At 35.6% G+C, this 11023-nt stretch overlaps 1 pseudogene across 1 annotated transcript; it reads right to left on the reverse strand.

Moving 5' to 3' along the window:
* Positions 1–3957: 3957 nt before the first annotated feature.
* On the reverse strand, positions 3958–9354 carry LOC309660068 (malate dehydrogenase, mitochondrial pseudogene; annotated as a pseudogene). Its single transcript has one exon. The product of its transcript is annotated as a malate dehydrogenase, mitochondrial pseudogene (transcript).
* Between the last annotated feature and the right edge of the window lie 1669 nt (positions 9355–11023).

Consider the following 11023-nt stretch of genomic DNA (forward strand, 5'->3'; position numbering starts at 1 on the left):
TGCATGTTACACTTCATTTCAGTGTCTGCTCTAGGGACTCAACCTGTGAGAGTCTCCATTCACAAGGATTTCTCATGGTCCAGCATGACGTCTCCAGCTATAACCATTATGTACTCATTCCAGCCAGCAAAAAGGAAGGGAAAAAAAGAATTTGGGTTAGACTCATTCCTTATTCATTTCAGTAGTTGCCAAGGTTATGCATGCTTATACTTAGTGCCCTGAATTTAGTTTCAAAACTATACCTCTCTGAAAACTAGACTTACAAAGGTAACTTTTATTTTGTTTGGCCATGTGCCCAGATAGAACAGTCCCCAGGTAGAACAGTCTCTATAACATCCACCTTCCCTCCTTCATTATAAGAAGCTGTCTTAAGCCTTGGCAAATCATCTCAGCAATGTCTGTGAATTCAAGTCATGAGTATAAAGGATAGATGAAAAATAAGGAGGGTACATTCTTCAAATCATGGCTGAGTCTTATTATTTTTCCACGGAAAAAGGTGACAACACTTTATTTGGTTAAGCATTTCCTGATGTTGAAGCACTATTTTTTGTGTGTGTGTACTCATCTTGAAAATAAATATTTAGCTGGGTACAGATTTTTTTTTTTTTACAAATTACATTAATGAGTTCTATTCTGTATACTTTTCCTGATTACATGCTATGTCTGAGGTGCTATACTAAGCATTAGAATAGATGAAAAAGTTTTGCTTGAGTGATTTTAGACGACAATGAATTTTGAACTCCTGGGCTTACCATTGTCAAAAAGGAAACAACATTTTTCTTAGAATATGTATTGCTATGCATGACTGTGTCTAATGCCTAAACTATGCTCTATCTCATCAGGGGTGAAAATTCTAGTTGAAGAGATATTATATAAATATATGAAGAGTTAACTAACCAAGATGACAGCACATAGTAGCCCAATTAGTGACACATAGACGCTGAGCCTCATGTCTTGATTAAGAACTTGTGAAGATCTGAATTGGCACACTTGTCTTGCCACAATAAGCCATGTCAAAATATGTCTAGGTCTCTGTTTGCTAAGGCACAATTTTCCTTTCTCATTTGAAATTCAAGCTAAGTATATGCCACCTGCTCTTACTAATCTGTGATTTTAACAAAATATTTTAAACAGTATTTATGTTTTCTGCCATTGTTGTCTCTACCAATTGTAGAGTGGATCCAGTCTGTCACGTCACACATACTTATAAAATGATCAATTATTTATCTGTCTATCTATAGTTTATATATATAATTGTATATATATATACACATACATATACATGTATATGTATTTATGTATATATACATATACATATATACAAAAATATAAAGAATCCTAGACAATTGGTAGAGAGAAATATATATTATTCTCACTGCATTTTGGATATACCTGGTTCTTGATTTTCATTTGATCTCATGATATTCTGCTTATATTCCTACTCTTTCATCCATGGGCAAACACTTGCTAGGTAGCGTTTTTGACAGAAAAGTGCTGTGGCCGGGATATGTCCTCACAGTTATCCATATTTGGAGATTTGTGGGTGAAGAAAGTGACTGCTTTTAGAGTTTGAGCTCAGCCTTGTTTACCAAGGATTTGTAGAAGCAAGATTTTCTGACACCATATGCTCCTTTAAGTATGTAAGTTCTTAATTATTAATGGTTTTCCTGACAGTTTCCTTTTCATACATTAGATAAAGGGAAAACAAATTAGATACTGTGTTACAGATTATTTTATGCCTTATATGCTGTGGTAAGCTGAATAATGGATCTTCAAAAGATATCCATACCCTAATCCATGGATCCTGTGAATGTTACCATATGGCAAAACAACTTTGCAGGTATTATAAAGTCAAGATCTAAATGCTATCACATGTACCCTTATATAAGAGATATTTGACACAGACTACAGAAGAAGAAAGCCATGTGAAGGAAGTAGAGGGAAGCAGAGTCAGAGAGAAAAGGAGCTATGCCACTGACTTTGATGATGGAGGAAGAGTCCATGAGTCAAGAAATATAACTCCAGAAGCTGGAAAAGGAGAGGAAACAAATTCTCCCTTAGTTCCTCCAAAGGGAGGTTGGCCAGGTAGACATCTTGGTTTCAGTCCAGTGAAACTGACTTTAAACTTCTGGCCTCCAGAACTGTAAGATAATAAATTTGTATTGCATTAAGCCATGAAGTTCGTGGTAATTTGTTATACCATGACATAAGAAATTGTATAAAAACTACATGCTGTATAATAGTTGACTACAGTGAACTTTGTCCTTGAGGGCCATATTATATTTAGAGAATGAATTTTTATTTTGGTTTTAAAGGGTTTTTCTTGTTTGTTACCATAATTTTTCAGACAATACTCAGGTAAACTTTTGATAAATAATTCTCATACATAATCAAGATAACTATCCTGTATATAGAATAATCCTACATTGAAGAAATAACAGAAATAAATGTTATTGCACACAGACAATGCATCTGTGATTCTGACGCAAAAAATTTAGGTGATATTCCTCTTCATCTCATCTCTTTGATTCTTGTGCATGATTTGTGTCTAGATGTTTCTAGAACTCCATGGGGGATTCCAGAAACATGTGTTTTTCTAAAGCACCACAACAAGTCTACATTCCATAGAATTTTTAAAAATCACAAGCTTACATTTTTCTAGTACTTTTCATGGAATCCATAATTCATAAAGATATTATATGTTACAAGGAGCAGAGTTGTTGTTTTTTTCATTTTTTCATGATTTTCTTACTTTGTTTTCCCTCAAGAGCCGTGTAGCATAGTTTGGACACTCAAGCAGGTAAAAAATAGCTTCACAAATTAAAGATTAAAATAAATAGAACTTAAATAGTTAGAGAAATTAAATGAGATTTTTAAAAGTTAATTTGTTACACATACAACTTTCAGTATTTGATAGAGTAACCATAAGATCCCTATGGACACTAAAACATTAATTGCTGATAAATCATTTAGTGATAGACTTTACTGCCTTCTCTCAGCTCCAATGTAGATTATGGTAATTATGATTAAAAATCCTTTTCCGTTTAACATTTTATGATGACAAAAATCCTTTATTGGCCCATTTGAGAATTCATTCAGTCTTAGATTTTACCATTGTCTGCCTACTTAGCACAACAATGAAAGGAATGTCAAATAATTGTATTATGATAGTGAAATATGAGCCTTATTTTTTAACTTTAAAAGATTGAAGTGGTTAAGAACTATATTCTTACTAAAAGTGCTTGAGACATAAAGCTGACCAGTAGGTGCCATAGACTTCATTGAAAATGTTTCTCTTCCTGATCTCTTAATACACTTCCTTACATGTCTATGCCATTTTTTTTCTTCTACTCTGCTCCCATTCCTTGTTCTCAGCATATTAATTTATTGACTATCTTTCTGCAGCCATCCAGCTCAAAATGTTTTAGCTCCTTATCCCTTAATTCCTATTGAAACTTCCTTATCTACTAGATTGTCCATGATCTCTAATGAAAAGATGGGGTTTCTGATCTCATTTGTTCATGTCACAAAGAACACAATCCATTCACCATCCTTTCCCCAATTCTGTGCTTTAATTCTTTTTCTCCATCTGTTCTCTTCCCCCATCTCTAAATATGTTCTATCTTGTCCTGTGCTAAAAGTTATTTTTTCATTTAATCCTGACCAACTCTTTAAACTCTCTTTCTTTTCTTTCTCTGAAAACCTCTTGAAAGTACAGAATATCTTGTCACTTTTGCTAGCTCATCATTCACTCACTACTGAAACTCTTGAAATTTGGTTTATATTTGGATCAGTTCTCATCTCTACAGCCACTTCTTATTCCTTGACTGACTCTTCTTCCTGAGTTGTCTTGAAATTCTTCTCTGTTCTATATAGAGCTTAATCTCTGACATTAAATTAAATAATATATGAGTTTAAATAAGATAATATAGGGGTGGGATAGGGAGGGTGGGAGGGAGATGCAAGAGGGAGGGGATATGGGGATATATGTATACATATTAGCTGATTCACTTTGTTATACAGCAGAAAATAACACAACAATGTAAAGCAATTATACTCCAATAAAGATGTTTAAAAAAATAAGATAATATATATGACAATAACTCCAGCTACAAACTACAACCTAAATATAAGAATGAATTATTATAGTCCATATTATAATTGTAATAACAATTATTATTATTAATAATGTTATTATTTCTACTTTCTTGGTTTAAATAACGCTACTGTAGCTGAATTACAAATTTCTATTCTGATTTCTGGGCTAGCACTTAGTCCCGCATAGTACTTTTTATTTCAGATGTATTTCCATTTGTATAGCATACCTTTTGACAACTCAAACGTAGCATATGTAAAACTTTTACTCATCTCCCCCATTTCTTGGGGGAAAAATATGAAACAACATTTGCTTTTTCTGCCTTTCTCATTTCTACTAATAGAAATCCTCCCAGACACAAAATTGAAATGTGGACATTTTTTTGGACTTAAAAGCAAGAACTCTGGATCTAAACTTCATGAGTTTGAATCCTGGCTTTGCTAGTTATCAGTTTTGTGACCTTGAGAAGTGTATTTATTCTTTTTGTACCTTAGTTTCTTCATCTCAAAAGTGTGAATAGTAACTTATCTCATGTGGTTGCTCTGTGGATTAAATGTATTAAAATACAAAATACTTAGGAAAGTGGATAGCACACAGTAAGCATTATATATGAGTTTATTGTTATTATAATACCTTTTCTCCCTTAATTTCATCAGTCATAATTCTAATAATTTTATTAGTAGGATTTATGTTCTTACAAAAATAAAACTGAATTTAAATTCATAAATTTGAATCTATTCCCAATTCCAACTCTTTCTCAATTTTCTGGCAAATCATTTAAATTTAAAGAAAGTTAGTTTTATTCTGTATGTTTCAAACAAAATGTTTTATGTTATAATGTGTAGGCATTTCAACATTATAACTTGCATTTATCTCTTTTTAAAATAAATTGTTCTGAATCTATTTTTAAGGCTTATTACCTCATGACTTAGAACAAGAAACTGTGTAGTAATACTGCCTAGTTTGGGGCCTTAACTCCATCACTCAAGATTAAGTGACTGCAGGTGAATTATTTTATTAACCTGTGCTTCAGTTCTCCCTTCTACAAAATGGTGCCAGTAGTGGTATCTCTCTTGTAGGGTTGTCAGAAAGATTGATGAGTTAGTCAAACACAACAGTGTCAGGCACATAGTAAATGTGCAATGCAATTCTTCTTATTATTAACACATTTCCATGTTCCTTCTTCTAATCCATTTTCAGTATATGCTAGAAATAGAGGTTCCTTAAATCAATAAATGTGCCTGACAGAAATGAAAACAGGTCAAGATGAAATTTTTACTTCAGATTTTTTCTTTATTCATCAGTTGAAGATCACCTATATCATTTGATTTTATATTTTAATACATACAACACTTTCAGTGACTTTTCCAGTAAAATCAGGGTTGACTTAAAAAATATAAAGCAAATGCATGCATTTAATTTTTAAAGGCAATTCCATTTTGATGACTGCCCTCAACATTTTCAATGTTTTTAAAGTCCTTCTTTAAAAAGGGAATGTGAAACTTGGAAATAATGTAGAAAACTCTCATAATAAATAATTATTTTTAATATAAATATAACATCAACTCCTTCAAGCCAACTGAAACTATTATAACATCATTTCACAGCGACCCAGTCATTTACTGCTGTAGCAGAATTTTTTACGTGTTTAAGAGCAATATTACATGAGTTATTGATAGTTCAGTATGTTAGAAATATATGATGGGTTTGACCTAAAAGATAAAAAGGTCACATTTAAATTGCAAAATTATTTTAATAAATCATTCAACTTTTAAGTGATTTCTAAACTTTCCTCTAAGTTATGCTGCTTTTTTCTTATTTTACAAGCCTGTTACATGTTGTGTGTTATTTAAATTTTATCTCATTTATCATGTATCAGTTAGAACACAAAAAAGTCTATTGTTTAGGTCATCCTGCATCATTCTCACACAGAGTAATGAGAGAATTAAATTAATCTAATTATTTTCTAATCTTTGTTTCATATAAAACTTCTAATTTTTATCTTATTAAATCCAAAAGTCTTCCCAGTATGACTACTAGCAATTATTTTCTCTGCCTGGAGTAGTTTAAAAATTTTACATATACTTTTACTTTTTCCTCTTCCCTTGAATTTCTTTTCTCCCACACTCAAAAATTTGAAAGAAAAAAAATTTTTTTTAATTGGAGGAGAACTTGAAAAAGAAAATCTAAGCCTGCTTTTATTGATGCACTGATAGACTGACCCGAGATTTGGAAGGGGTGTTTTATTAATACAATACTCATCATCAAAGCAAACTGAAAAGACAAAGGTGTCTGAAATGGCTTTACGGTGACATGATGCCTTAATTAGTTAAGGAAACGGACTGCTCGCTAACCACCTTCTCATTTCATGTTTTTTACAAACTCCTCTCCTTTCTTCATGGAGGCTTTCAGCTCAGAAATGGCCTCGGCAATCATCTTCTCTTCAAACGGGGGAGATTTTGCCGATGCCTAGATTCTTCTCGTTGCCCTTTTCCCCCAGCATCGACGGTGTGGAGAAATACGGACGGTCTGTTTCTTGGGACTTGACGAAGGAACATTCGACAACTTCCTTTCAGTTCATCGCATCCACGAGGGAGGAGACAAATCGGCGGACTCCGGCATGCGCCGTGGACAGGGTAGCAGGGTCTGCTCGGCCTTAGCCTTGACCACCTCCGTGCCGGCCTCCTGGATCCACCCGGTGAGGGTAGTCAGCAGGTCCTGGGGAAAGTCCACTGAGATCAGGGGGATGATCCTCCCAGCATGGCCGCCAGTGACAAGAACGTTGACTCGAGCCGGTCCACACCCTTCAGTTCTGCAACAAAAGTGTTGGCTTGGACAATGTCCAGGGTTGTCACCCCAAAGACGTTATTGGGGTTGTAAACTTCATGTTTCTTGAAAACTTCCGCTGTGATTGGGATGGTGGAGTTAACTGGATTTGAAAGGACGCAGATCATGGTCTCGGGGCTGTGCCAGGATTGTGGCGTGGGTGTTGAGCAGGTCATCCCGCGTCATGCCTGCTTTTCTTGGGACTCCCGCGGTAATAGCCACCTCGTCGCAGCCCTCCGGGCAGTCTGGCAGCTGCTCAGCTCCGAGGTGGCCTTTCATCATCGCTCTGGTCTCCATGTGGCTCCGATCGGCGGCCACTCCGGGTGTATGAGCAATACCGTGGAGGGTCGGGCGGCTCACCAAGGGGCCGTTCTTCAGCAGAAGGGAAAGCGGCTGCGGGATTCCTCCAAGCCCCCAGCACGGCTGTTTAGCACTGTTCTGGGCCGAGGTGCCGAAGCTGCGGCGGAGAGCGGCGCCCGCAGGCCGGGCGGTGGCACACGGGGCGCGGACCAGCGCGGGAAGGAGCCGGCGAGGGCCAAAAAAAAGAAAGAAAATATGATATTTCTATTTTTATTTACTACTATATTGCAAAAGGAAAGTCCCTGGTAAGGAAACATGTGACTGAACAAACTTTGTCCCTTGTAATTCTTACCTGTTTTATTTTACCAGTGTAGTCCAATAATACTCATGTGTATTTACGGATGCAAAGGTAAGAACAAAGATCAAGGTGGTTCAATAAACCCGTGACGGCTTAGAAAATTATTAAGTAATTTGGAAGCATATGTTATATTGCTAATGATTATTTAGTTATTACAGAATTTTTAATGTTAAGATTATTAATATTTTTAATATAACTTTTTCTTAACAAATATCTTCAGCAAGGTAGAAAATATTATTCCAGTTTTTCTGCATGAAAAGTAAAGTCATAATGTGTTCCCAATAAAAGGCACCAATGTTCTTTGGAGAAATGGCTGATTCTATATCTGGGACAAAGTAAAAGATAAGCATGTAATATGTTGTTCTAGGAAGCAAGTGTGTGTTTAAATTCTGATGTGAAAGTGTGAAAAGGACAAGAACCTAGTGAAAAGACGTTCCCATGGGTCAAATTTAATACAGATTGTGTATTAAAAAAAAAAAAAACACAGAAAGAAAGAAAGAAAAGGATTGAAGGTAATGCATTATAAAAATTCGAATAACAAAATTTTCCATGGATCCATAATGATGTTTTAACAAAGAAGGAAGGAGGGTAAAGAAAAAGCTCTTCTTTACTTAACAATGAAAGCTAATATGCAGTGAAAGAATGAGATAATTGGAAAGATCACTATATTGCCACCCTTTGTGCCATAATCATCAATGAAGCTAAATGACTGGGTAAAATGTTGTTGGAGAACAGGATATTTATAAGATATTTACAGCATCTCAAAGTATCACCTTACAAATTATTGATGGCAAAGAGTGAAAGATTTTCTACAATGAAAAAATCTGGTGGACAATACCATATCCAAGTGATTCAACTTAGCACACAAATAACGAGACACAATGACTTCATGTATTGATACCTACATATGTGAAGCAATGAAAATACATGTCACCTCTGTAATGCTTTTTGCAATGAAGCTTCATCTAGTTATAATTATGAGGAAAAATCACACTTATCCAGATTGTGTTATATTCCATATTAGAGACTGATTATACAAGTGGACAATGGTTAGACCTGCAGACTAAAGAATGCCACTTGCCATCTGTTTCTACAAGGATGAAGGCACTAGCCACTAGAGTCGCTGACCTTTAACACAGCCTGAAAGGAGTTCAGGGCAGAGATCAGGAATGAGGCACTCGATGCTCTGGGAAAATCTGGCTGAACAGGCTTTCAGTTAGATATTTTCAGGAGAAAATTTTAGGAACACAATTTCTTGCATCTCCTTATACCTAGGAAAGCAGTAAAATCACTAATGGAGACATTTGCTCCTCATGACTAGCATCAGCCTTCTACTGAGATGTGTAATTGATTGCAAGTACCCCCATCACCAAAATCATATATATATTGACCTCCTTCCCCACCACCTCTTCAGAACAGTCCCTCAGAGCTATCTGAGAGGCTATGTCCCAGGCTACAGTCCTCAGTAAGCTACAAAGAAAACTGAATTCACAGCTCTCACATTGTGCTTTTTTTTTTTTTTCAGTTCATAGACCATCTATAAAAGTAGAACTTTCACCCACAATCTGCAACAACGAGCCCAGGAAGTCAAATCATTAACAACAGTATGACTTCCAGCCCAGAAAGTCAACCTACTATCTTTCCACAAGACTTGTAGCATATCAGAACGTTTCTCTAGCAACCAGTCTAGGATAGCTTTTAAATGCCTTTTCGGTTGGTCTACAGAGAGAGTCTAATGCCTGGAAATCATTAAAGTGGTGAGATAAAAATCTAAATAAGGGGCTTGCCTGGTGGCGCAGTGGTTGAGAATCCGCCTGCCAACGCAGGGGACACGGGTTCGAGCCCTGGTCTGGGAAGATCCCACATGCGCAGAGCAGCTGGGGCCGTGAGCCACAACTACTGAGCCTGCGCATCTGGAGCCTGTGCTCCGCAACGGGAGAGGCCGCGATAATGAGAGGCCCGCGCACCGCGATGAAGAGGGGCCCCCACTTGCCACAACCTAGAGAAAGCCCTCACGCAGAAACAAAGATCCAACACAGCCAAAATAAATAAATAATTAAATAAATAAATAGGCGCATAACACACTAAAAAAAAAAAAAATCTAAATAGGGTGGTAGAAGCAGAAATTTAAAAGAATCATGGATGCTTTAGAAAAATGTATTAATAGTTCATATGGAGCTATTGATATTTGTGTCAAAGGAAAGTGAATTTCTAAAAATAGCTTCTGGGATTAAACTACATGGAAGAATATGGTAATATGGAAAGAAACAGGATTCTCCATCTCTACCGTGAAAAATTGACTGATACCACAGTACAAAGTTATGTTTATGTTGAAGGAAGAATTTACTAATGGTAATAGTAAGAAGAGTATCAAGGAGTAGTTTTATGTATTTGTCACTGAAGTTTCTAAAAATTCTTCTTTTTCATTACTTCTTTCTCTATTTCCTTTCATCCCTCCTTTCCAGCTTTCCTTCCTGCCTTCCCCTCCCTCCTCTCCCTATCTTCATTTTTGTTGTTCCTTGTTTTCTCCCTTTATCCTTTCCTCATTATTTAAAAATTTATTCATTAAAAAATAAATATTCATTAAGCATCTATACTGTGAAAGTTTCTGTTTTCTTTCTGGGTCAGTAGCAGTCTTATGAGTTAGCTTAGCACTGGAATTAGATATTTGAGCTTCAGATCATGAAGTCAGCTTGTTCAATCTGATAAACTACCACTTCATTTACATAGATGATGAAAATATCAACTTCATTATTAAGACAAATTTGAAATGAATGAATGAATTATTTGGTGCAATAAATAAGCCTACATAATTAAAACTATGACCTAAAGTTTATTACAATCATCTATCAAAAAATAAAGCATGTATGCATGGTTGTGTGTATGTGTGGATATGTTTGGTGTGTGTGTAGGGTCCCAAAGCCAATTATTGTATTATCAGCCAATTCTTCAGGACTAACAGCTGAAACTTGGACTTAATGGCATTTTGAACTTATTTCTGCCATTTGGGATATGTTTGCCAATGTTAACTCACATTTTCTTTTTAAACCTGTTTCTTCCATGTAATTCCTCATGACTGTATGAACCATTATTGATATTATTTAATTCCAATTTGCAGGAATGCTTAATGTTTCTTTTCTTTTCTTCTTGAAATCTAATCACTAACATTGTGAATACCATATGTTTCTCCTCATCTTTCTCTGGGGTAAAAATTTTAACGTCTCTTCTAGTGCATACAGATTTCTCCCATTGTTGCCAAACACATTACAGATATTAAAATTGTGTGTAGTTCATGTTCCAGTGAATTGAATTAGCTTATCAGCTGAATGGTTACCTATTCATTTGTTTTGTGAAGGAAAGCTAAAAGGCTTAGGGGATCGCAGACTGAAGGTGAATTTAAGGACATGATTTAAGCCTTGCAATAGTACAGAAAATATGCAGTG

This window comes from Balaenoptera physalus (assembly GCF_965194825.1).
Source record: "Balaenoptera physalus genome assembly, chromosome: 4".
Lineage (NCBI taxonomy): Eukaryota > Metazoa > Chordata > Mammalia > Artiodactyla > Balaenopteridae > Balaenoptera > Balaenoptera physalus.